Raw genomic sequence first — 26366 nt, 5'->3', positions numbered from 1 at the left:
CTCGCCACTGGGTACTAGAGGACCTCTCATTTCCTGCTTCGTGGGAAACGCATCGCGGCAGCGGCGGACTTGGTGCAACAGCGGGGGCAGACTTGTGAAGACTTCAAGCCTCAGTATCCAGCAGGGGCAGAGAACGTGACCGGCAGTCCCTCCCCTCGCCACTTGTACTAGAGGACCTCGCGTTTCCCACTTTGCGGGAAACGCATCGCGGCAGCGGCGGACTTGGTGCAACAGCGGGGGCAGACTTGTGAAGACTTCAAGCCCCAGTATCTAGCGGGGGCAGAGAACGTGACCGGCAGTCCCTCCCCTCGCCACTGGGTACTAGAGGACTTCGCGTTTCCTGCTTTGCGGGAAATGCATCGCGGCAGCGGAGGACTTGGTGCAACAGCGGGGGCAGACTTGTGAAGACTTCAAGCCCCAGTATCCAGTGGGGGCAGAGAACGTGACCGGCAGTCCCTCCCCTCGCCACTGGGTACTAGAGGACCTCGCGTTTCCCACATCGCGGCAGCGGCAGACTTGGTGCAACAGCGGGAGCAGACTTGTAAAGACTTCAAGCCCCAGTATCCAGCAGGGGCAGAGAACGTGACCAGCAGTCCCTCCCCTCGCCATTGGGTACTAGAGGACCTCACATTTCCCGCTTCGCGGGAAACGCATCACGGCAGCGGGGGACTTGGTGCAACAGCGGGGGCAGACTTGTGAAGACTTCAAGCCCCAGTATCCAGCTGGGGCAGAGAACATGACCGGCAGCCCCTCCCCTCACCACCGTCATCAGGAGTATTTAATTGACTGTGATCACCCGCGACGCAGGACGCGCGCCGGACGAGCCGGGCGAAGCCCGGGCCAAGGGCGGGCCCGTCTGAGCCCGTCCGAGACTGTAGAGGCTGGGATGGGCTAGGTCTCTTGGTCCCTAACCTTTCATACCGTGATCCAATCAAAGGACCATTGAAGACTGTTTGGCGGGTAAGGACACCCTGAACTATACTCGTTTGGTCCGGACTGGTTTGGTGATCCATACCCAGTACGCTTTTTATTTCTTAAACTTTGTTATCATTTATCGTATTGTGTATTTGGTTCATTTCTTAGGCTTTTTCTTAAACGGTACAACCCTTTGTTTTAACAATGTCACGACGTAAGGGTTGTAAAACACCTGTTGAGCATGTTAGCTCTACCCTGGATAATTACCTCATGAGAGCGGTGAGCATTATTAATGATCAAATAGTTAGAGCAGAGCGGCACTCTCACTTGATACAGGTAGTCTATCAGTACCATCTGCAGCCCTCCTAGTATCTCCTGATAGAAGTAGGGGGAATGCCAGCATAGAGTGTGCCTTTTGAACTAGTTTAGTTGAGACACATATAGAGTCTGTCCCTACCCCTAACGTATCACCCGCCTGAGAACTAGAAGGGGTTGTAAGAAAGCTCAACTTAAACGAGGTCCCATCAATCTGGGCAAGGGATCAAAGAAAGCCAGTAGTACCCGTACCCCCTGTAGATGACCATTCGGACAATTCTAACCCAGGGGTATTAACTTACACACAGGTTGAGCAACTTATGAATACCTTTATTGTTAAAATTGAAAGACTTACTAAACCGCTATCTGACAGATTGGACAACTTAATCAGTGAGTTCAATAAGGTGAGGGCTGAGACCATTATGCAAAACGATTTAATGAAAAGCCAAATGGAAAACTTGGTAAATTGTCAAGCTAATATGGCAAGAGGACAAACAGTCAACCCTGAAACCCCAAACAGTAATGGGATGGCACATGAACATGTACCCGTTGTAGAATTAATCAGGCAAATTCCTGGAACTCAAAGGAGTAAAACAGTTCAAGAATCTAGGGGGGGGAGCAACTAACATTGCTATGCGCAGTAAGAGTATAAACCTACCCCCTGATTGTGCCCCTTACGTGGCTGTCCTAATCAATGTTCCACCTTTAAATGAAAATCCGGCCTCAAACCAGATGGAGTCCCATGAATCCCTCAAAAATAAAACTGTTTCATGGCTTAACCAGCAATGTGGATTCCCGACGGTCTTATCAGATCAGATCCTAACTACGAGAAGGGTCAATTGGATCCGGAAATCGACTAAAAACATCAAGGGAGATTGTGTTATTGTAAATTTTAGAAATCCTCATTTTGCTCCAACTTCCTTGATTAGAGCTACATCCTTACCATACAATGAACAAGGAATCTCCTTACGCCCCTTGGTTATTTTTACAGCCATCTCATGTACCAAAAGAGTGATGTCCCTATTAGAGAGTCACGTCCTCCCCTTAATATACCCAGTATATTCCAGGTGCCTATTTTTAACAGACATCAATCCCTGAGCACCTTAGATGCAAACGATTGACTTAATTAGGTACATACTACTATGGATGAGGGGGTCCGAGGGATTTGCACTGACATGGAGAGGGGTAACTTAAAGGAGTCAGGGGTTAACTATGTGGATGAATCTAGCAATGAAAGCCAGGTAAGGGCTAGCTTGAATATTGTGCATACGGAGAAGGGAGAGAGGTCGGGAGTTCCCGACCCGGAGCAGGTAGTTGTTCTGCAGAATAGTGAGTACCCTCTTTCACATTGCTCCATAATTAGTTGGAACATTGCCGGACTAGCCTCGAAGGGGGATACATTGGGTTGGTCTGATTTCATTAATTCTTATGATATCATTTGTTTCCAGGAAACTTGGTGTCAGGGTCTGGTTAGTTACGATGATTACACCGCTTACAGTTTACCACTGGTGGGCTCTGTTTTTGGTAGAGCCAAAGGAGGACTTTTGACATTGGTCTCAGTTAACCTTCCCATTGTTGTGAAGAGATATACGAAGGTTGGGGTACATTCACAGGTTCTATGGATGGTGGAAAGAAATGTTTGCAATGTTCTTCTAATTAACTTTTATAATAATGTTTTTGACAATACACGGCATCAAGCCGTGAAGGATTTAGTGATTGCTCTAGGTGAAATTACTGCAGGGGAAAATCTTATTTTTTATATAATTTGGGTGGGAGATTTTAATGTATCTACTTGTCCACTGTCCTCGCTAGGGGTATGTGGGGTTAAAGGTAATTCAGAGGAGGATGATTTGCATTTCCCTCATAATACGTATAGTGAGTCACTAAACAAATTAATGGCGCACCATGACCTAGAACTTTTGGCTTATGACAAGAATGACCATGGTGACATTATTCCCACATTTACGGGTCGCAATGCTAACAGGGTGATCAACCACGTATGTGTATCATCTAACATCTCTTCATTATGTAAGGTTCCAAAGATTGTAGAAACTCTGTTGAGTGACCACAACTGTATTATTCTAGAAGTTTTAATTTGGGAAGGCAGAACACCACCTATTTCACGTTTAATGATTAATATCGAACCCCATAGACCCAATGGTGTGTGATTGAGATGGAAGGGAGAAAAATCCAAAGAGGTTTTAAAATCGATTGTAAAAGGATGCATTGGGGAAATTAACGCTATTTTAATTAACAATCATGACCCCATCGGCATCCTAAGTAATTTTAGGTTGATCAATAAAGTCATTGACACTATGTTTACGAAAACTGGTTTGGGGAGAACGACGCATAATAAAGGGTGGTTTGATCACACTTGCACTTCACTGCAAACCGCGTTAAAGCGGGCCTTAATAGTCAGGCCGAGAGATAAGATAGCGGTAAGCCAACTGAGATATGATTATAAAGTGGCCCTCAAGCACAGGAGGGCAGAGCTACAACAAGCGGCCTGGGAAACACTGACAGAGGCCGCAGAAACGTTGAATTGCGCGTTATTCTGGGCAACAGTTAACTCCCCTTTTCTAAAAGACGATTTGGTCCCTGAACTCACATCTAATGTTACCTGTGAGACATGGGTTGCCCATTTCTCTAATATATTTAAGTCTGACAACCCCCAACGTGTCAATGATGGTGCTTGGCCTGTAGTCCCTCTGGACTTCACTATTGCTGAGGTGGAACAAGGCATCAGTGCCAGTAAAGGGGGCAAGGCCCAGGGGCCGGATGGGGTTCCCATTGACATATATAAAACTGCCCAAAGTTGTGGGGCCCCGTGTTAACTTCTGTATTTAACGCCGCTGTAAGTAACGGTGTGCCATCGACTTGGGGGGAATCCATCATAGTCCCGATCTACAAAAAGGGGTGCAGGGGGGATGCTAAAAATGACCGCCCCATTTTTGTGTTAGACTCCTCCGTCAAAATCATGAGCAGAATACTGCAGGTACAGTTGGAAGAATGGGTCGAGGAGAAAGGGATTATGGCCAATTACCAGTATGACTTTAGAAAAGGGCGAGGAACTTTAGACCAGTGTTTAAACTTAAATTTGCTAATTGGGAAGTATACCCAGGCCAAACAGGGCTCTCTCTACCTCTGCTTTGCAGATTTAAGCAGTGCCTTCGATCTGGGAATCACGCCATTCTTTGGGCGAAGCTGCTTGAACTCGAGGCCCCGGAAGGTATTATTTTCTTTTTAGCTCGGCTATATGATAATCTCCAAACCAGTGTCTGTTACGGTGCAAAGGGGGATTGCACTCCTTAATTTAAGGTTAGGAGTGGAATAAGACAAGGTTGTGTCCTTGCACCCCTGCTTTTTACACTTTTTATCAACGAGGTAGATTTAATTTTAAAAACTGTTAGTGCCGATGCCCCACAGGTTAATGGCCTTGACATGCCGGTATTGTTATATGCGGACAATGCCGTGCTACTGTCTAGGACCCCGATTGGCCTTCAACGCTTGAAAGACAAATTCTCCATTTTTATTAGGGACAGGAAATTGCTTATAAATAAAACCAAAACTTAACAATGATCTGCGGGGGCGTACGACGGAGTTCCCATAGTTTCGTTATTGATGGTGAGAGAGTGCACCAAGTTGATAATTTCTGTTACTTGGGAATCACCTTCTGTAAAGATCGAACTTGGGCGCTGGAATTTATTAATTTGCGGGCCAGAATGGCCAAAAGTGTCCATAGGGTTTTTAGATTTGCGGCCAAGTAGAGGATAGACGCATCAGGGATATGCTGCAGGTCTACCGATCCCGATGCGTATCGATCACTCTATATGGGTCCGGAATCTGGGATCATTGTTCCAACGGCTGCCTGCAAATCGAGGAAAATGTTTTTCTCAAGAAATTCTTGTGTCTACCTAATTCCGCCCCTAATGATCTAACCCATAGAGAACTAGGGATCCACCACTTGTCAGATTTAATATATCTGAGACCGCTAATGTTATGGCGCTCGATCATGCAAAAGGAGGAGACAGCTATGAATAGATCTGTAATTAATGACTGCCTCACTCTGGATAACTATATTAAGATCCCCTGGTTAAAAAATATTTTAGTCAGTTTCCTGGAAATTTTTGGTATAAACATTTTGGCCGACCCATATGCAGCTGCAACCATGTCATAACATGAGTTAAAGAACATCTTTATAAAACAGAAGGCTGATAGGCGTATGAGCAGCAATGGTTTACAATCCACCTGTATGTTTTATAACAATTTTGTGGGGAACGAGGGATTTCAACCTTATTTAAGCCTGGTGACTAGACCCTCGCATAGATTTGTTCTCACGAGGTTGAGGCTTGGGTTAGTACATCATCTGGCAGCCTTCCCATTCACGAAGAAACATCCGGTGGACTCTTGTCGCTGCGACGGCCAATCTAAGTAATGCACCCTGCATTTTCTTTTGATATGCAACCTCTATATGAACTATCGGATTTTTTTTTTAAAACCTATTTTCGTAAAATATGGCGTTCAAACTGTTAATGAAGCTATGAATCTGCTTTTTAATATGCATAACCATGATGTATGCTTTTTAACGGATCTATGATGTTACAACGCGTTATTTTACAACGCGTTCCGTTACAACGCAGATTTTACAACGCGGGATCCATTACAACGGATGTCATTACAATGCATGGCATTACATCGCAGGTGCTATTACAACGCATGGCATTACATCGTAAATATAGGTAAGTTGACTTTTTTTTTAAAATGTTATTTAGTTTATTGTAATTAAATTTTTTTAAATAATTTAATTAAAAGACATTTAAAAATTGTCATTAATTTAATTTAATAAAATAATATCTATTTAATAAATGTAAATATAATAAAAATTGTAATTAATTTAATTTAATTAAAAAATGTAATTAATGTAAAATAATTAATTTAATTTATTAAATATATTTCATTTAATTTAAAAATGGTAAATATAATTTAATTATCCCTAAAGCCAAACCCTGCCCTAAAACCTAAAAACACCCCTGTACCCCAAAACCCAAACCTTGTCCTAAAACCTAAAAACACCCCTGTACCCCAAAACCCAAACCCTGCCCTGAAACCTAAAAACACCCCTGTGCCCCAAAACCCAAACCCTGCCCTGAAACCTAAAAACACCCCTGTACCCCAAAACCCAAACCCTGCCCTGAAACCTAAAAACACCCCTGTGTCCCAAAACCCAAACCCTACCCTGAAACCTAAAAACACCCCTGTACCCCAAAACCCAAACCCTGCCCTGAAACCTAAAAACACCCCTGTACCCCAAAACCCAAACCCTGCCCTGAAACCTAAAAACACCCCTGTATCCCAAAACCCAAACCCTACCCTGAAACCTAAAAATACCCCTGTACCCCAAAACCCAAACCCTGCCCTGAAACCTAAAAACACCCCTGTACCCCAAAACCCAAACCCTGCCCTGAAACCTAAAAACACCCCTGTACCCCAAAACCCAAACCCTGCCCTGAAACCTAAAAACACCCCTGTACCCCAAAACCCAAACCCTGCCCTGAAACCTAAAAACACCCCTGTACCCCAAAACACAAACCCTGCCCTGAAACCTAAAAACACCCCTGTACCCCAAAACCCAAACCCTGCCCTGAAACCTAAAAACACCCCTGTATCCCAAAACCCAAACCCTACCCTGAAACCTAAAAACACCCCTGTACCCCAAAACCCAAACCCTACCCTGAAAACTAAAAACACCCCTGTACCCCAAAACCCAAACCCTGCCCTGAAACCTAAAAACACCCCTGTACCCCAAAACCCAAACCCTACCTTGAAACCTAAAAACACCCTGTACCCCCAAACACCTATACATATACTCCTATACTCATATTTATTTAAAAAATTACTTAAAATAATAAATATTAATTTATAATACTTAAAATAATAAATATTAATTTATAATATTTAAAAACATAAATAAATATTTTTATTTATTTTTATTTATAATTAATATTAATTAAATCATTTATATAATATTAAATAAAATTAAAATAAATTATATACTTACCAATACTTACGATGTAATGGTATGCGTTGTAATAGTATCTGCGATGTAATGCCATGCGTTGTAATGCCATGCGTTGTAATGGATCCTGCGTTGTAATAGCTGCGTTGTAACAGCATTACGACGTAAAAGTTGCGTTGTAAGTGATACACACCCCCTGTGAGTGTTCTTGCAATCCCACAGTGACTCTTTCAGTAGCATGTAGTAATCCTTTCAATGAAGTGCAAGAAATACTGCTATTTGTCTAGAATCACACAGTGAGTCAGTGTCCATTTGGGTAAATTGAGAGAGAATGATTTGGTTGGTTGATGTGTTTGCAGACATATACGTACATGTACAGTTGTAGTGAGCCAGGCTTTAGGGAACGCAGTGCTTGAAACTCCTATGCACTATGCAAGTAGTAGTCTAACCATCTTCACACTTGTGTTTCATGCCTACAATTCCCCAATTAGTATCCATACACACCAGTAAACACCCTGTGAGTGCTCTTGCAATCCCATAGTGACACTTACAGTAGTATGTAGTAATCCTTTCAGTGAGGTGCAAAAAATACTGCTATTTGTCCAGCATCACACTGAACGTCATTGTCCATTTGGGAAAATTGAGAGAGAATGATTTGGTTGGTTGATGTGTTTGCAGACATATACGTACATGTACTCATGCAGTGAGCCAGGCTTTAGGGCACGCAGTGCTTCAAAGTCCTATGTTCTATGCATGTACTGGTCTAACCACCTTCTCACTTGTGTTTCAGGCCTACATTTCCCTAGTCAGTATCTATACACTCCATCAAACACCCTGTGACTGCTCTTGCAATCTCATAGTGACTATTTCAGTACCATGTAGTAATCCCTTCAGTGAAGTGCAAGAAATACTGTTATTTGTCTAGAATCACACTGTGAGTCAGTGTACATTTGGGAACATTGAGAGAGAATGATTTGGTTGGTTGATGTGTTTGCAGTCATATAAGTACATGTACTGTTGCAGTTAGCCAGGCTTTAGGGCATGCAGTGCTTGAAACTCCTATGCACTATGCAAGTAGTAGTCTAACCATCTTCACACTTGTGTTTCAGGCCTACACTTCCCCAGTTAGTATCCATATACTCCAGTAAACAGGCTGTGAGTGCTCTTGCAATTCTATAGTGATTCTTTCAGTAGCATGTAGTAATCTTTTCAGTAAAGTGCAAGAAATACTGTTATTTGTCTAAAATCACACTGTGAGTCAGTGTCCATTTGGGTACCTTGAGAGAGAATGATTTGGTTGGTTGATGTGTTTGCAGACATATAACTACATGTACTGTTGCAGTGAGCCAGGCTTTAGGGCACGCAGTGCTTGAAACTCCTATGCACTATGCAAGTATTAGTCTAAGCATCTTCACACGTGTTTCAGGCCTACACTTCCCCAGTTAGTATCCATACTCTCCAGTAAACACCCTGTGAATGCTCTTGCAATCCCATAGTGACTCTTTCAGTAGCATGTAGTAATCCTTTCAGTGAAGTGCAAAAAATACTGCTATTTGTCTAGAATCACACTGTGAGTCAATGTCCATTTGGGATTATTGAGAGAGAAGATTTGGTTGGTTGATGTGGTTGCAGACATATAAGTACATGTACTCATGCAGTGAGCCAGGCTTTAGGGCACTCAGTGCTTCAAACTCCTATGAACTATGCATGTAGTAGTCTAACCACCTTCACACTTGTGTTTCAGGCCTACAATTTCCCAGTTGGTATCCATACACTCCGGCAAACACCCTGTGAGTGGTCTTGCAATCCCATAGTGACTCTTTCAGTAGCATGTAGGAATCCGTTTAGTGAAGTGCAAGAAATACTGCTATTTGTCTAGAATCACACTGTGAGTGAGTGTCCATTTGGGTACATTGAGAGAGAATGATTTGTTTGGTTGATGTGTTTGCAGAGATATAAGTACTTGTACTGTTGCAGTGAGCCAGGCTTTAGTGCACGCAGTGCTTGAAACTCTTATGCACTATGCAAGCAGTAGTCTAACCATCTTCACACTTGTGTTTCAGGCCTACAATTCCGCAGTTAGTATCCATACTCTCCAGTAAACACCCTGTGAGTGCTCTGGCAATCCCACAGTGACTCTTTCAGTAGCATTTAGTGATCCTTTCAGTGAAGTGCAAGAAATACTGTTATGTGTCTAGTATCACACTGTGAGTTAGTGTCCATTTGGGTACATTGAGAGAGAATGATTTGGTTGGTTGATGTGTTTGCAGATATATAGGTACATGCACTGTTGCAGAGAGCCAGGCTTTAGGGCACGCAGTGCTTGAAACTCCTATGCACTATGCAAGTAGTAGTCTAACCATCTTCACACTTGTGTTTCAGGCCTACAATTCCGCAGTTAGTATCCATGCACTCCAGTAAACACCCTGTGAGTGCTCTTGCAATCCCATAGTGACTCTTTCAGTAGCATGTAGTAATCCTTTCAGTGAAGTGCAAAAAATACTGCTATTTGTCTAGAATCACACAGTGAGTCACTGTCCATTTGGGAAAATTGAGAGAGAAGATTTGGTTGGTTGATGTGGTTGCAGACATATAGGTAAATGTACTCATGCAGTGAGCCAGGCTTTAGGGCACACAGTGTTTCAAAGTTCTATGTTCTATGCATGTACTGGTCTAACAAAATTCACACTTGTGTTTCAGGCCTACATTTCCCCAGTCAGTATCTATACACTCCATCAAACACCCAGTGACTGCTCTTGCAATCTCATAGTGACTCTTTTAGTACCATGTACTAATTATTTCACTAAAGTAAAACTGAATCAATTATTATTTCACCAAGTGTCTTTCCATATAGTACTATAATCATGCATTCAGTATGTATGTACTCATGCAGTGAGCCAGGCTTTAGGGCACTCAGTGCTTCAAACTTCTATTAACTATGCATGTAGTAGTCTAACCACCTTCACACTTGTGTTTCAGGCCTACAATTCCCCAGTTGGTATCCATACACTCCAGCAAACACCCTGTGAGTGCTCTTGCAATCCCATAGTGACTCTTTCAGTAGCATGTAGGAATCTGTTCAGTGAAGTGCAAGAAATATTGCTATTTGTCTAGAATCACACTGTGAGTCAATGTCCATTTGGGATTATTGAGAGAGAATAATGTGTTTGGTTGATGTGTTTGCAGACATATAAGTACTTGTACTGTTGCAGTGAGCCAGGCTATAGGGCATGCAGTGCTTGAAACTCCTATGCACTATGCAAGTAGTGGTCTAACCATCTTCACACTTGTGTTTCATGCCTACACTTCCCCAGTTAGTATCCATACACTCCAGTAAACACCCTGTGAGTGCTCTTGCAATGCCATAGTGACTCTTTCAGTAGCATGTAGTAATCCTTTCACTAAAGTAAAACTGAATCAATTATAAATTCACCAAGTGTCTTTCCATATAGTACTATAATCATCCATTCAGTATGCATGTACTCATGCAGTGAGCCAAGCTTTAGGGCACTCAGTGCTTCTAACTCGTATGGAGGAGTGTGGCTCAATGGTTAGAGCTGCAGACCCTGATGCAGAGGTCTAGCCCGGGACCAGGGTTCAATTCCCTCCTCGGCGGGTCTCGGGCTCAATTTCCTTGGACCTGATAATTCTCGCCTCGCTGCCTATTCTAATGATGGGTCCCACTCTGCAACTCTGGACAATAGCTTGCTTAATATCCACAACGGCCCCAACAACCATTTGGGTACATTGAGAGTGAATGATTTGGTTGGTTGATGTGTTTGCAGACATATAAATACATGCACTGTTGCAGTGAGCCAGGCTTTAGGGCACGCAGTGCTTGAAACTCCTATGCACTATGCAAGTAGTAGTCTAACCATCTTCACACGTGTTTTAGGCCTACACTTCCCCAGTTAGTATCCATATACTCCAGTAAATACCCTGTGAGTGCTCTTGCAATCCCATAGTGACTCTTACAGTAGCATGTAGTAATACTTTCAGTGAACTGCAAGAAATACTGTTATTTGTCTAGAATCACACTGTGAGTCAGTGTCCATTTGGGTACATTGAGAGAGAATGATTTGGGTGGTTGATGTGTTTGCAGACATATATGTACATGCACTGTTGCAGTGAGCCAGGCTTTAGGGCACGCAGTGCTTGAAACTCCTATGCACTATGCAAGTAGTAGTCCAACTACCTTCACACTTGTGTTTCAGGCCTAAAATTCCCTGGGTAGTATCCATACACTCCAGTAAACACCCTGTGAGTGATCTTGCAATCCCATAGTGACTCTTTCAGTAGCATGTAGTAATACTTTCAGTGAAGTGCAAGGGATACTGTTATTTGTCCATTATCGCACTGTGAGTCAGTTGTCCCATTGGGAAAAGTGAGAGAGAATGATTTGGTTGGTTGATGTGTTTGCAGACATATAAGTACATGTACTGTTGCAGTGAGCCAGCTTTAGGACATGCAGTGCTTGAAACTCCTATGCACTCTGCAAGTAGTAGTCTAACCATCTTCACACTTGTGTTTCAGGCCTACAGTTTCCCAGTAAGTATCCATACACTCCAGTAAACACCCTGTGAGTGCTCTTGCAATCCCATAGTGACTCTTTCAGTAGCATGTAGTAATACTTTCAGTGAAGTGTGAAGGAAACTGTTATTTGTCTAGAATCACACTTTGAGTCAGTGTTCATTTAGGAAGATTGAGAGAGAATGATTTGTTTGGTTGATTTGTTTGCAGACACATAAGCACATGTACTCTTGCAGTGAGCCAGGCTATAGGGCACGTAGTGCTTGAAACTCCTATGCACTATGCAAGTAGTAGTCTAACCATCTTCACACTTGTGTTTCAAGCCTACAATTACCCAGTTAGTATCCATACACTCCAGTAAACACTCTGTGAGTGCTCTTGCAATCCCATAGTGACTCTTTCAGTAGCATATAGTAATCCTTTCATTGAAGTGCAAGGGATACTGTTATTTGTCTAGAATCAAACAGCGAGTCAGTGTGCATTTGGGAAAATTGAGAGAGAATGATTTGGTTGGTTTATGTATTTGTAGACATATAAATACATGTACTCTTGCAGTAAGCCAGGCTTTAGGGTACTCTGTACTTGAAACTCCTATGCACTATGCATGTAGTAGTCTAACCACCTTCACACTCGTGATTCAGGCCTACAATTCCCCAGTTAGCATCCATACACTCCGGTAAACACCCTTTGAGTGTTCTTGTAATCCCATAGTGACTCTTTCAGTAGCATGTAGTAATCCGTTCAATGAAGTGCAGGGGATACTGGCATTTGTCTAGAATCACACTGTGAGTCAGTGTCCATTTGGGAAATTTGAGAGAGAAACATTTGGTTGCTTGATGTGTTTGCAGACACATAAATACATGTACTATTGCAGTGAGCCAGGCTTTAGAGCACGCAGTGCTTGAAACTCCCATGCACTATGCATGTAGTAGTCTAACCATATTCACACTTTAGTTTCAGATGTAAAATTCACTAGTTAGTATCTATACAATCCAGTAAACACCGGTGAGTGCTATTGCAATCCCATAGTGACTTGTTCAGTAGCATCTAGTAATACTTACAGTGAAGTGCAAGGGATACTATTATTTGTCTAGAATCACGCTGTGAGTCTGTGTTCATTTGGGAAAATTGAGAGAGAATGATTTGGTTGGTTGATGTGTTGGCAGACACATAATTATATGTACTCTTGCAGTGAGCCAGGCTTTAGGGCACACAGTGCTTGAAACTCCTATGCACTATGCAGGAAGTAGTCTAACCATCTTCACACTTTTGTTTCAGGCCTAGAATTCCCCAGTTATTATCCATATACTCCAGTTAATACCCTGTGAGTGCTCTTGCAATCCTACAGTGACTCTTTCAGTATCATGTAGTAATCATTTCAGTGAAGTGCAAGGGATCTTGTTATTTTTCTAGAATCACACTGTGAGTCAGGGTGCATTTGGGAAAATTGAGGGAGAATGATTTGTTTGGTTGATGTTTTTGCAGACACATAAGCACATGTACTGTTGCAGTGAGCCAGGCTTTAGGGCACGCAGTGCTTGAAACTCCTATGCACTATGCAAGTAGTAGTCTAACCATCTTCACACTTGTGTTTCAAGCCTACAATTCCCCAGTTAGTATCCATACACTCCAGTAAACACACTGTGAGTGCTCTTGAAATCCCATAGTGACTCTTTCAGTAGCATATAGTAATCCTTTCATTGAAGTGCAAAGGGATACTGTTATTTGTCTAGAATCAAACAGTGAGTCAGTGTGCATTTGGGAAAATTGAGAGAGAATTATTTGGTTGGTTTATGTGTTTGCAGACATATAAATACGTTTACTCTTGCAGTGAGTCAGGCTTTAGGGTGCGATGTACTTGAAACTCCTATGCACTATGCATGTAGTATTCTAACCACATTCACACTCGTGATTCAGGCCTACAATTCCCCAGTTAGTATCCATACACTCCAGTAAAACCCTGTGAGTGTTCTTGCAATCCCATAGTGACTCTTTCAGTAGCATGTAGTAATCCGTTCAATGAAGTGCAGGGGATACTCACATTTGTCTAGAATCACACTGTGAGTCAGTGTCCATTTGGGAAATTTGAGAGAGAAACATTCGGTTGCTTGATGTCTTTGCAGACACATAAGTACATGTACTCTTGCAGTGAGCCAGGCTTTAGGGCACACAGTGCTTCAAACTACTATGTAGCATGCATGTAGCGGTCTAATCAATTTCACACTTGTGCTTCAGGCCTACAATTTCTTAGTCAGAATTTATATAAAATGTGCTTGTATAGTAATAGAAAAGTATAATTTATAAAGGTAATAATATACATTTATTTATGATTATTTTTTGCAGATACTGTTCATCATCATTAAAATAAAGTTATCATGCTGGAGAAAATAAGACAAAGGAAAGAACAGTAAAACGACAATTACTTGAAGAAAACTCAACCCCAAGTATTGGATGTCCAACATAATGTGGCTAAAAAGATACAATCTGCTGGTAAGACCACAAAGCAGTTAATTGAAAATGTTTGTAATGCCAGACAGAATGTACAGAATGCTGAAACTACTGACAATGCTTCAACTATAAAAAATAGTCAAAATATTAAGAAAGGAAAAAAATCAATTGGACAGTCAAGGGACACAGTGTATGGTAAAAGAACAGAAAATCAGTATTAAGAAATCCGCAAAAAATGATTTTAAATCAGAGTAGTAAATAATTTGATGAAAGTTACGAAGAAATATAAAAAGAGAACACTATTTTATAAAAAGAAGTATATCGAATCCATTGGTGAAAAGGCTTTTAAAGTAAAAAGGAAACTATTCATTTTAGTATTAAACAGAATTCGATCTCTAGATAAACTAATCCATTTAATGAAGGCCAAAAGTAAGAAGACAAGAGTAATTAACAAAAGTAATTTTTGTGATATATTTTTTAGGGGAATGGAAACACATGTCAAGTTCTGAGACTTTTTTGGGGTGAAGAGAGTTATTTTCAGACCAATGATTTGTTGCATACAGTTGACACCAGTGGTCAAGCTTATGAGGTTAGAAATGGTTGTCCAATTGAGAAAGAGAAAATGATTCCCAGAAATGCAGAAGAAGTGATAGCTGATGAAGTTCTAGGCAGACGTCCTAAAGCTCCAGTGACACTTGGGATTGCAGTAGTATTTGCACTGTACTACAAGAATCTATTGATGAATTACGCAGTTTCTTACAAGCATATAGTAAAAAAATGTTAAACAAAAGATTAAGGTGTTGCAAGGACTACACCCTTGCAGAGTGCGAAAAAATACTGGTATGCATGGTCATTTTCTTGCTTGTCTTTCTAGGAAAGTATGTCATAGTGTTTTTAATCATTTCAGGATGTTGGCAGTACATCATACTCAAATGTGGAAGTTAGTGAGAAGATTGTATTATGCAAAAAGTCCAGCACTAAAGTTAAATTAGTTGAACAGTGCTCTTTTGCGTGGGTCAGTATCAGATGTGAAAAAGGTTTGTGATGATATTGAGTTTTGTTACTTTGATCCTGAACAAGAGGGTGAAGAAACTCAGACATTAATAGAAAGAAATGTTGTAGAGAATGTTGAAAATAGTTGTACAAACATTTTGAAAGTGAAATTACAAAGTTTAAGGTGATTTCAGGGGAAAGGCCAAATTTCTTTTGTATTTGTTGTCGGCAAACTCACTATAAAAATCAGACTAGGCGTGTTGATCTGTATTTAAAAAGTGAAAAAGAAAATCATGATTAGTGGAAGGAATTTGCAATTTATTTGTTGGTAGAGAATTGTCTTGATTTGGGTTGTGATCAGCGTATTTGTAAATATTGTTATAACAAATCAGATGAGAATAAAATGCCCGCTAGAGCTGTGCATAATAACTTAGAGTTAGTTGCTATTCTTCCATAATTGATAGATTTAAACACCTATGGGCCAGATGTAGGTAAATCCATTTTACCAATTCTAAAATACCGAATTTTACCGATTTGGTATTTCAGAATCGGTAAATGAAATGTAGGAAAAAAATCGGTAATTTTTACCGATTCTGTAAAATTCGGTATCGGAGACTCGGTATTTACCGACTCTGTATTTACCGAATCGGAATTTACTGAATCGGTATTCCCCATTCATTCCTGAGGGCCTTATTGGCCATAGGATTGCATGGTAAATACCGAATCAGTAAATACCGAATAAGTAAATACGGAATCGGAAAACGAAAAAAACAAAAGTGAAACCAATGAAGGCAGCCAATCAGGTGCAAACTCCCCCTCCCTACCAGGAAGTGGCTACTCAGGCAGCTGCAACTAATTAGAAGGTTCTGGAGAGGCAGTCAGAGCTGAGCAGAGTCACAGAGCAGCAGGAAGAGTTTTTTGAAACTTTACCAACTGAAAAATGGCAAGCAGCAGTGAAAGCCCAAAGGCAGAAACAAAGAGGAAAATAAAGTTCAGCAGCATGGAGCTGCAGGTACTTGTGGAGGAGGTAGTGAGGGTGCACAGCAAACTTTTTGGAAGGCACTCCCTCACTGTTCCCGAGTCTGCCAAAAGAAAAATCTGGCTGGCAATTGTTGAAAAAGTGAATGCTGTGGGAGTCACAACCAGGAACACTGAGGACCTTAAAAAAAGATTCTATGACCTCAGGAGCCTCACCAAGAAGAAAATGGCTGAAATCCACAAGCAGGCAGGCCTAACAGGTGGAGGCAGGAACACAGCCTCCCCCCGACTTACCTGGAGGAGTTGGTGGCCTCAACCATTGAGGCAGACAGCGTCTGCAGACTGGGAGATGTGGACAGCTCAGCCAGAGCTGCAACAAAAAAAGGTAAGACGCATGCACAGCATTACACCCCATACCAACCTGCTTCCCTTTACCCTTTGTGGACAAGCAAACCCCAGTCCAGTACTGCTAGCACTATAGAGGAGCAATGCATTATGGGAAATGTAGTCAGCAAATGTAAGACCATGTGTAACAGCGCAGACATCAGCAAGTTAGTGAAATGATTGCAGATAAATGAAAGTGAAATGTGTAAAGCATTTATTGTAGTGACTGTGACACAGTAGCACTCAGTTGATATACGCTTATTTATACCTAGGGGCCAAATCAGGCAGTCGACCCACTGACACAGAAGGGACTGCACTAGATATGGAGGAGAGTGAGGAAGCAGGTCCAAGCCAAGTGCAAGCCTCGCAGGACGAAGGTGACACAACTGGCATGTCTGTGGAAGATGACACTGTACGGACCCCAGAGTTGTTGCACTCCCCACAGCTTTCCCAATCCCCTCACTTGCAATTCTCACCAGAAATTTCACCATCACTGCTCCAGTCCACTCCTGTAACCTCACCAGCCAGGAGGCATGTCGTGGCCCCACTACCATCAATGGAGGCAACAGAGGGTGGGGGGAGGCTCAAGTCACCGTGGATATGAGTTCAGCAGCACTGCAGTCCACAAATGAGATGGTCACTTCTCGCAGAAGACAACGCAGACCCAGCAGTGCAGGTGGACGTGGTAAGGGCACTGTGTTCCGTGGGCAGGAGGGGAGCATGGTGCGCATTCAAAGAATGCAGGGCAAATCAGTCCAATCCAAGCCTGCCAACGCCAACTCAGAGCCCTGAATGTGCAAATAGGAGACATGGGGAAGGGAATGAGAGACATAGTGGAGGCGAATAAAGAAGTTGCCAAAACAAATAGGGACATTGCAGCAGGGATGCAGCAGATGAGCAACTCAGTTATGCAGCTATGCTCCAAACTTGACAGTGTGTCACACACAAGGCACAGGGATGCCCGTGCCCACAATACGGCATTCAATCGCTTGGCCACTGCCACATCCCTGCTATGCAGGAGAGGCATAAATATGCAGGAAACATTGACGCAGAATACAACTGAGGTCACCAGGGGCATGACCAGAATGACGAGTTCTCTAGAGGCAATGTTGATTTCCCACACAGCACAGAATCCTGCCCTGGACGTAGCTGAGGGTGATGACACTAGTAGCCGGAGCAGCATAGCAAGCACTAATGTGGAGACACGGAGGAGTACCAGGCACCAAGCTGAGGCTGCAGGGCACGCTGAACAAAGCGAACAACATCCAAGTAGCTCAGGGAAGCGCGGGCGCAAGTGACATTACCGTTCATGGGTGAAGTAACCCGGGACATACAGTCCCCACGTGTATAATGTTTATTTTGTTGCACTGAAGTGCTTGAACGTTGTGGCACCATTAAAATACGTTGGTCCCATACACAACCTGTCTGTGTCTCATTACTGACTCAGAAATAGTTGCGTGTAATCTCCTCAAGTCTGTATCTGCCATCACTTGGTGTTGACACTCCAGCAGGTTGTGTTTCAGGCACAGCAACCTCGTCATCATGATCCTCAAAGTCTGACAACTCCACCTCAGTGCCCTGCTTCACAGCAAGGTTGTGCAACATAGCACAGGCAGCAATGATTTTACAGCAGGTGATGGGGGTATACTGCCGGGCACCTCCACTCTTATGCAGGCACCTGAACCTGCTCTTCCATATACCAAAGGTACGCTCCACAATATTTCTTGTGCTCTTGTGGGCCCTGTTATATCTCCTTTGGCTGGGTGTTGAGGGGTTGAGGTAGGGGGTGAGTATGAAGGAGCGGAGGGCATATGCACTGTCTCCTAAAAGGAAATGGGAATACATTACTCACATGCATACATATACTTCTTACTGCAATAGGTGTTAATGGGGTCGCACACTGTGTCTTACCTAGAAGGTATCCTTCACCAAATTCCCCTGCTGTCAGCCGTGCATAGATACCGCTGTTTTGAAATATGAAGGAGTCGTGGGTACTCCCAGGAAATTTTGCCACAAGGTCAGTGATGGTGCACTTGGCATTGCAGATCACCTGCACATTGATGGTGTGGGTGGACTTTCTATTCATATATATGTATTCGGTGGCAGCAGGGGGACAAATGGGAATGTGGGTGCCATCAATGCAGCCAATGATATTGGGGAAACGCGCCATCAGATAAAAATCAGTTTTTGTTTGGAGCAGCTCTGCATGGCTTTCAGGGAATGCTATATACTGGTCCATCCTCTGTACCTTGGCGTCAGGGAATATGTGGAAGAAGCGTGACAGGCTGCTCTGGGTCACCCCACCTACCGCAGCAACCACACTCTGGTAACTCCCAGATGCAAGCAGGTGTAGGCTCCACAGCACCTGCACATGGGGTGGAATGGCGTGTGCCCTTGGGGTAGTGTGCTCCAACAGTGGGTGGTGGTCCCTGATGAGGTCCAAGATGGTGTCTGGTTCCAACCTGTACCTCTGGAGAATCTCTGGCTCTGTGAGCATGAACAAGGTGATCCTCTGTCTGTAGACCTGATCCTGTCTCTGCCATTCCCTCTCTCCTTCCTCCTGTAGCCGTAGCCGCCTCGCAATGACATAGAATGCCGCCATTGTGTAGAAAGTATTGCATTTTGGGTCCTTTTTTATAGGCTGCACCTGGTTACCACCTGATTTCAATCCATGGTAAATACAGACTCTTAAATACCGAATTTCAAGCAAATTCGGTATTTAAGAGCTTACCTACATCTCAATGTTCAATTTGACCACTTCGATTCGGTAAATATACCGATTCCGTAAATTTACCGATTCGGAGTGTTTACCGATTTGGTAAATTTACCAAATCGGGCGATTTTCAGTCCCCTACATCCCAAAAGCACAATACCGGTCGGAAATGGCCAAAAATACTGATTTTCAGCCGTTTCCGACCGGTATTGGGCTACCTACATCTGGCCCTTAGAGTCTATTCTCATTCAATGTGTGCAGCCGTTTCAGGCTATTGTTTGTATGGAACCTGAAAAATTTACCGATTCGGAGTGTTTACCGATTCGGTAAATTTACCAAATCGGGCGATTTTCAGTCCCCTACATCCCAAAAGCACAATACCGGTCGGAAATGGCCGAAAATACTGATTTTCAGCCGTTTCCGACCGGTATTGGGCTACCTACATCTGGCCCTTAGAGTCTATTCTCATTCAATGTGTGCAGCCGTTTCAGGCTATTGTTTGTATGGAACCTGAAACAGGTAAATTGCCTCCTTCAGGTTTACAAAGAGGATTAAAAGGAAGCGTTGTGTATTTTTCGTTAGATTTAAAGAAAAGTATCGACACTATTGGTGTAGACAGTGTAGAAAGTGTAGTTATTCTTGTTAATGGTGTGCCAACTAGGAATAAGAAAATCTGGCAAGAGTTAGTGGATGTTAAGAAAGTGCAAAAGGCAACATTGTAGCTGATAAAAAAAACAATGAGTACTATAGAAATGTGTATGTGGGAGAGGAAGAAATAGTTTTAGCAGAAGATACTGAAACGTCAAGCGGACAAATTAAAAAAGTGGACATAAGATGTGAAGAAATCTATGAACCTTACAGTGTGCATCCACTTCATTCAAAAGAAGTGATGGGGAACGTTATTGAGTTGTTCCAAATTAAATAAGCAAAAGGAAGTCCAATGAGTGTATGGGAAGAGAGCTTGGAAGCTCGTTGTTTTCCGCAGCTATTCCCAACTGGAAAAGGAGGACGATATGATGAACGTCCTATGCAAATTCCAGCATCTGAGAATCGGACAACAAGATTATATGCAGAAGATCCAAGATTTCGACAACGTATTCCGTATATATTACATCTTTATTTGAGAGTGACTTGTCTGGACTTTCATATGCAGTCAATCACATTTTAAAAACTGAAATACATCTGCAAAATGTATCTGCAAAAATTTTTATGGATAAAGTGCACCAGAGAGATGATCATTTAGAATCTCAGCTCATTAATCTGATGGCATGTCAGCGCGGGACTAATGAATATTGGTACCGAATATTGGTACCATGGAGAACTGAAATGTATGCTACGGAACTTAGGAACTCCTACATGGTTCCTTACCCTAAGCCAGACTTCTTCAAACTGTGGGGCGCGTCATCATCTCAGGGGGGCGCGCACTCCACCTGAAAATCTCTCCTTTGTTTGCAAATGTCCCGAGTCGACGCGCAAGTACTTCACTTTCTGCATTTCTTCCCCACTTCAAATGGGGCTTTTGGATTGGCTAACTCATGCACAGCAGCCAATCAGCACTTGTAATGTCATCACTGACGTTAGACTAATGATGAAGAAAGCATTTAGGGCAGGAAGTCCCGCAATGTCAGGAGCATAAAGCTCCTTAATGAATTCTTTTACTTTTTGCGTAGTGTGGGTTTTCTGCACTCCTGCCGTTTGCTGCCTTTTACTTCCTTTGGTTGCTGTCCTGTCCTATCGAGGTTATCTTTTTCTGAGATCTGGATTTTGCCATGAAGATTTCTTCTTCTGATACACTTGTGTACTCCTGCTGCTGTCGGAAGATTGAAAGTTAAACCACCAGTTTATTTGCTGCATTCGTGCAAATATCCTTTCGATGCAAACATTCTTTTGATGTTTTCTAAGTCCGGGAAGAGGTGGGTGGGGGAGGAGCGTGGGGTAGGGGAGACAGGTTAGTTCACGGCTCACGATGTTAGTTTTAAATATCTTGCACTGGGGCACGACGTGCTCATTCTTTTGTAATTAAAAAAAACCTCCCTGGGGGTTTCAGCAAGCCCTGTCAGGAACAGAGGAGTGTTTCTTATCTTGGAGGTTTGCAAATGTATTCTCAGTACCATTGTTTTGCAAGGTATGGTGAACAGAGACTGCAATATTGTTCTGTTTCTGTACACGTTATTTTTTTTCGCGATGTAATTGGATGCATCAAGTAACATTGAGGTGGGAGAGGGGAAGGAAGCTTGAAGCGAACGTCTGCACACCCTAGTAAAGTTACCAGAAAAATCTAGCGCTCTTGTGTTCAGCAGGTTATTCAAATCAAATCTATTTAGAAAGGGCCTGTGGCTCTCCAGACCTCCATCCTTCCTCCATTTCACATGTGTGCCTGCCATGGACTTTTCTTGTACTAAGCAGCAATGTGTTGTCTTCAGTTGGACCAACTAATCCGTACCCGGTCTGCACTACAGCTCCCAGAATACATCATGCAGTTAATTAAAGTGAGCTGAGTAGCGCTGGTCACACCGAGTCACTTGGCAGGAAATATTGAAATGTTTCTTGTTAAGGCCTAAATATAGTCATTTGATTTATTCAGCCTCAGTGTATTGTACGGTGCACTTGCCACCAAAGTGTATGTTTGTGTTAATTAGCAAATTCCTTCTATGCAGCGCGCGATCAGGTTCCAGCCTACAGTCAGTGGGTGCCAGTTATAAAGTGTGTCACATTACAACACATTCAGTTACTCGCTGTGCTAAAGTGACATAGGTCAGACCTCAAATGCCCAGTGCAGGAAGAGAGTGTAAATCGTGATCTACTGGTACACTGACTTGGTATGCTATGAAAAGGTGCTTTTACTGGCACAGTCACTTTGCTCAAATGGATGCAATTCCATATATTTATGTTTCCCTCATCTTCACTGCTTGATTTTGCTCGTGAGAAAGTGTCACTCATAGTCATTGAAATGTTACTCACAATTACGCTGAAATTATGAAAATGCCACACATAGGATTCTGAAACCTTGGCACTTTAAAGAAATTTGCAATGGGGCATGTGTGCCCATACTGCAGTAGTGTAAAGAAACATCTCTGGGTGTTTCAGCAAGGTCCGTAGCAACAGAGCAAGGGAGAAACAAACTCTGTGTGCCCAATTATAGACAACAAAAACCTGCAGCACAGCGCCTTCTCCTGTTCAAAGAGATTGTTATTTTTACATTATTACAAAAACTCTTATATCCAAATGGGAATCATCAATTCACTCTTAGGCAGCCACTTCTTACCAGACAAAAGAACAACACAAGAGAGCAAATATATTTTATTTTCAGGAAGTGAAGCAAGAGTGCCTCATCCTCACGGAATCTGTACAAACAGCACACCTGCTATTAAAACTCTTTTGCCTTTCAGGTCATCCTATTTATGTGAGATTGGGTTTTCAGCACTTGCGGTATTAAAGACTAAGTACTGTTCAAGACTGGATGTAGATGGCTGTCATTTAATCACACTCACTCACAAACCTGCAGTTTACTAAACACTCTTTTTGTGTTGAAGATTATTTGCCGGATATGGCCGGGATATGCGGGTGGCGGTCGAATATGTAGAGTACCAGATTCCAGAAATTTCTGTCAGGTGGTGGGGGGCCCGACATTAAATAAAATTCAGCTGGGTGGGCTCAATCTACACAAGTTTGAAGACCTCTGCCCTAAGCTGTGCTGAGTACGCTTGAGATGATTTACTTGAATTTCCTCGAGAGGCAAATTGCAATATAAAAAATATTGAATACAAGACACCGGGGGAATTGTGCTCTTTGGATCATGTTAATGTATGCAGGTATTTCAATCATAGAGTTGAAGCTATGATGTCTTTTATCTGCTATAAAAAAAATCTTCACCTTGGAGATGTTGTGGATTTCTTTTGGAGAAAGGGGCATCAAGCAAGAGGTGCTCCTCATGTACATATGCTGTTATGGATTAAGGACGCCCCCAAATTTGGAACAGATGCGGATAATACTGTTTTGACTTTTATTGAAAAATATGCAACATGTGCTGTACCCAAAAGCACAGAAGAAAACAACTTAAGAGGACAAGTCTTACAATTCCAAAGCCACTGATGTGGAAAATACTGTTGACCAAAGTACAAATCTAAGGATAAGTTCTACACCAAATGTCGTTTTGCATTTCCACGTCCTGTAATATCCAAAGGAAAAGTGAACAGTTTTATGTCATCTTTGCGACATACCATCACAAGAAAGTCTCCAAAAAATACCTACAACTTAAGAAGAAATGAAGAGTCAAAATACATAAATGACTACAACCCAGTTATTTTGTCCATGTGGAATGCTAACATGGATATTCAGTATGTTGCAGACAATTCTATTGCTGTTGCTTGATATGTAATGTTCTATATTACAAAATCAGAAAGGACGGAATTGAAAGAAATGTGGGAAGAGATTTCTCACGAGAAGACTCTAAGTAAGAAATTCTACAGTTTCAGTTTAAAGATGTTATCCCATCGAGAAATTGGAGCATATGAATGCTCAGATCGGTTATGATCTGCAAGTCTATACTCCAAATCTAGAAGAATTATTTGGGTGAGTCTAGGTCTTGCAGCAATGCAAAATCGAGTACTGAAATCTGTACAAGAAATTGAATACTTAGCAGAAAAAGATCCAGAAAGTACAGATATTTTGAAAACTACTGTATGGGATACTTGTAAAGCGCACTGTTACTCTACCCGAGTGTCCTGGCACTGTAGATCGCTGGGGAACCCGTCCTGGTTTTCCCTGTGAGATGGTCCCTTTCTGGGTATCACCAGGGTGAAACAGGCATCCCCGGCGTTTGTGGGGGGGCCGTTGTAGAGATGAGGCAAGCTTAATGCCCAGAGTTACAGAGTGTGTTCCCTGGTTAGAGTAGGCACTGAGGTGAGAATTATCGAGTCCGTTGACCCTAGTCCAAGACCCTGTCGCGTCGGGAATTGAACCCTGGTCCCGGGCCGTTCTCTGCTTACAGGTCTGCCGCCTCTAACCAGTGAGCCACACCTCTCCACAAAACTAATATGTTGGACACATATTACCCAAACAGAAGTCATCATATTAAGAACATGTGTCTCTATTAAGTGTTGCAAAACTACACTTTTAAATGGAATACTAAAGAGAACATCAATGATGGAAAATATGGAGTCATTTGTTCCGAAGGATGTTTGGTGGAACAAAGAAAGGAAATTTGATTAACACTGCTGATAAAAGGGAATTTTACTATTTAGCCCTTTTACAACTGTTCAAACCATGACGTTCAGAACTGGAATTACTTGGAGATTTCCAGAGCTATGAAGATTCCTTTAATGCTTGTAAAGAAAGCATACAATGCAGTGCTTTTGCAAATTATGTGAAAATGTTGAACGATGAACTTGATCAAGAAGCTACAATTGCAGCTGAGATTGCTAGAGACAGTCCTCAAGACAGTCAAACTTCTGCTGCACTGAGTCAAGATCCACTAGGACAATCAATTGTTGAAAATGAAGCAGCAATCGCCATGAATGAGGTGGAAACAGCAACGCATCAAGCTCAAGAAGATACTATGGAGTTAGCTAACTTAGAAGAACAAATAAATGTTGAACAGAAAGAAATATATCAGCAAGTGAGACAACAGATTGACCATGGATTACTTCATGAAAAGAAAGAGTGCTCATACACGTCATTTCAACCTATCCAAATGTATGTGAGTGGACAAGCTGGAACAGGAAATAGATTTTTAATGAAAGTAATTACAAGTTATCTGCAGATAACAACTGAGTCGCATTTGTCTTGTGTTGTCACTGCTACAACTGGGATGGCAGCACACAACATTAAAGGAATTACTTTACATCATTTACTAATGCTACCAGTAGAGCATGAAAACAAATTGGAATACCACAAGCTATCTGGAGAAGCTTGTTGTGAAGTTTCAAAAGTCTTGAAGAAAATGAAACTTCTCATTATTGATGAGGTAAGCATGGTATCAAACGTAATGCTTGCCTTTGTGCATTTAAGAATGCAGCAAATTTTTAAAACAGAGTACGACGTGTTATTTGAAGGAAAACACGTCATAGTTTTTGGAGATCTACTGCAACTGACTCCTGTAAAAGGACAACCAGTATTTAAAACACTTGCGCATGAAGACACCAGAAAGTCTCTGGGTAGTGTTGGAAACGTGAACATTTGGTCATATTTCGAATACAAACAACTCATTACAAATATGCGACAGGCAAATGATGTTGATTATGGAACTATTCTCCAAGATATAAGAATTGGACTACTGACAGAACATGGCAAACAAGCTTTGCAGAGTCAATTACTTTCCAATTTGTTTCCAAATGAAAATGTAGTTCCTGAGAAAATATATATGAAAATTGCAGAAACAAATCTGTAATCTGCTTAATGCCAACACTGCGTGAGTGTTCTATATTCAACAAACAATTTTTGGAACTGGAAAATGAAGAAATAATAAAAATGGAAGCTATTGATAAAAAAGAGCATGAAGGAATCATTATTATTTTGACAGAAAAATTGAAGACAAAATTGGATTCTTTAGAAAAATCGAAAACTGCTGGTTTAGAAAAGAATCTATATGCATTTAGAAACTGTTGGGTAATTTTAAGGTGTAATTTGGACGTAGAAAAAGGTTTAGTTAATGGAGCAATGGGCTAAGTTGTGGATTTTGTTAATTATCAAAATAAAGATGGTATTGAATTCTTAAAAATTAAATTTGATCAGATTTAAGAAGTTAAACAAATTGGTTGTTGTTCAGTTAATTTTTTTTTGCTTGTTAAAAATGTTATATGTCGATAGAAAACAGTTTCCAGTTTCTCTGGCATATGCAGTGACTAATCATAAATCTCAAGGTTTAAGTGTTGACAGTGCTTTGGTGAACAATGGAAATACTGTGTTTAACGAGGGTACGGCATATGTTGCTTTGTTGCGAGTCAGAACTTTATCTAGTTTGTTTTTGATTGATTTTGAAGACACAAATGTTACTGCAGATGCAAACTGTGCCAAAGTGTATACAAGGTTAAGAAGAACATATGCTCCCAATTTAGGTCAATATCCTGTATTTGA

The sequence above is a fragment of the Lissotriton helveticus genome, chromosome 2_1 (assembly GCF_964261635.1).
Source record: "Lissotriton helveticus chromosome 2_1, aLisHel1.1, whole genome shotgun sequence".
Taxonomy (NCBI): Eukaryota; Metazoa; Chordata; class Amphibia; order Caudata; family Salamandridae; genus Lissotriton; species Lissotriton helveticus.
The sequence above is the reverse complement of the archived record's forward strand: the minus strand, read 5'-3'. Positions refer to the sequence as shown.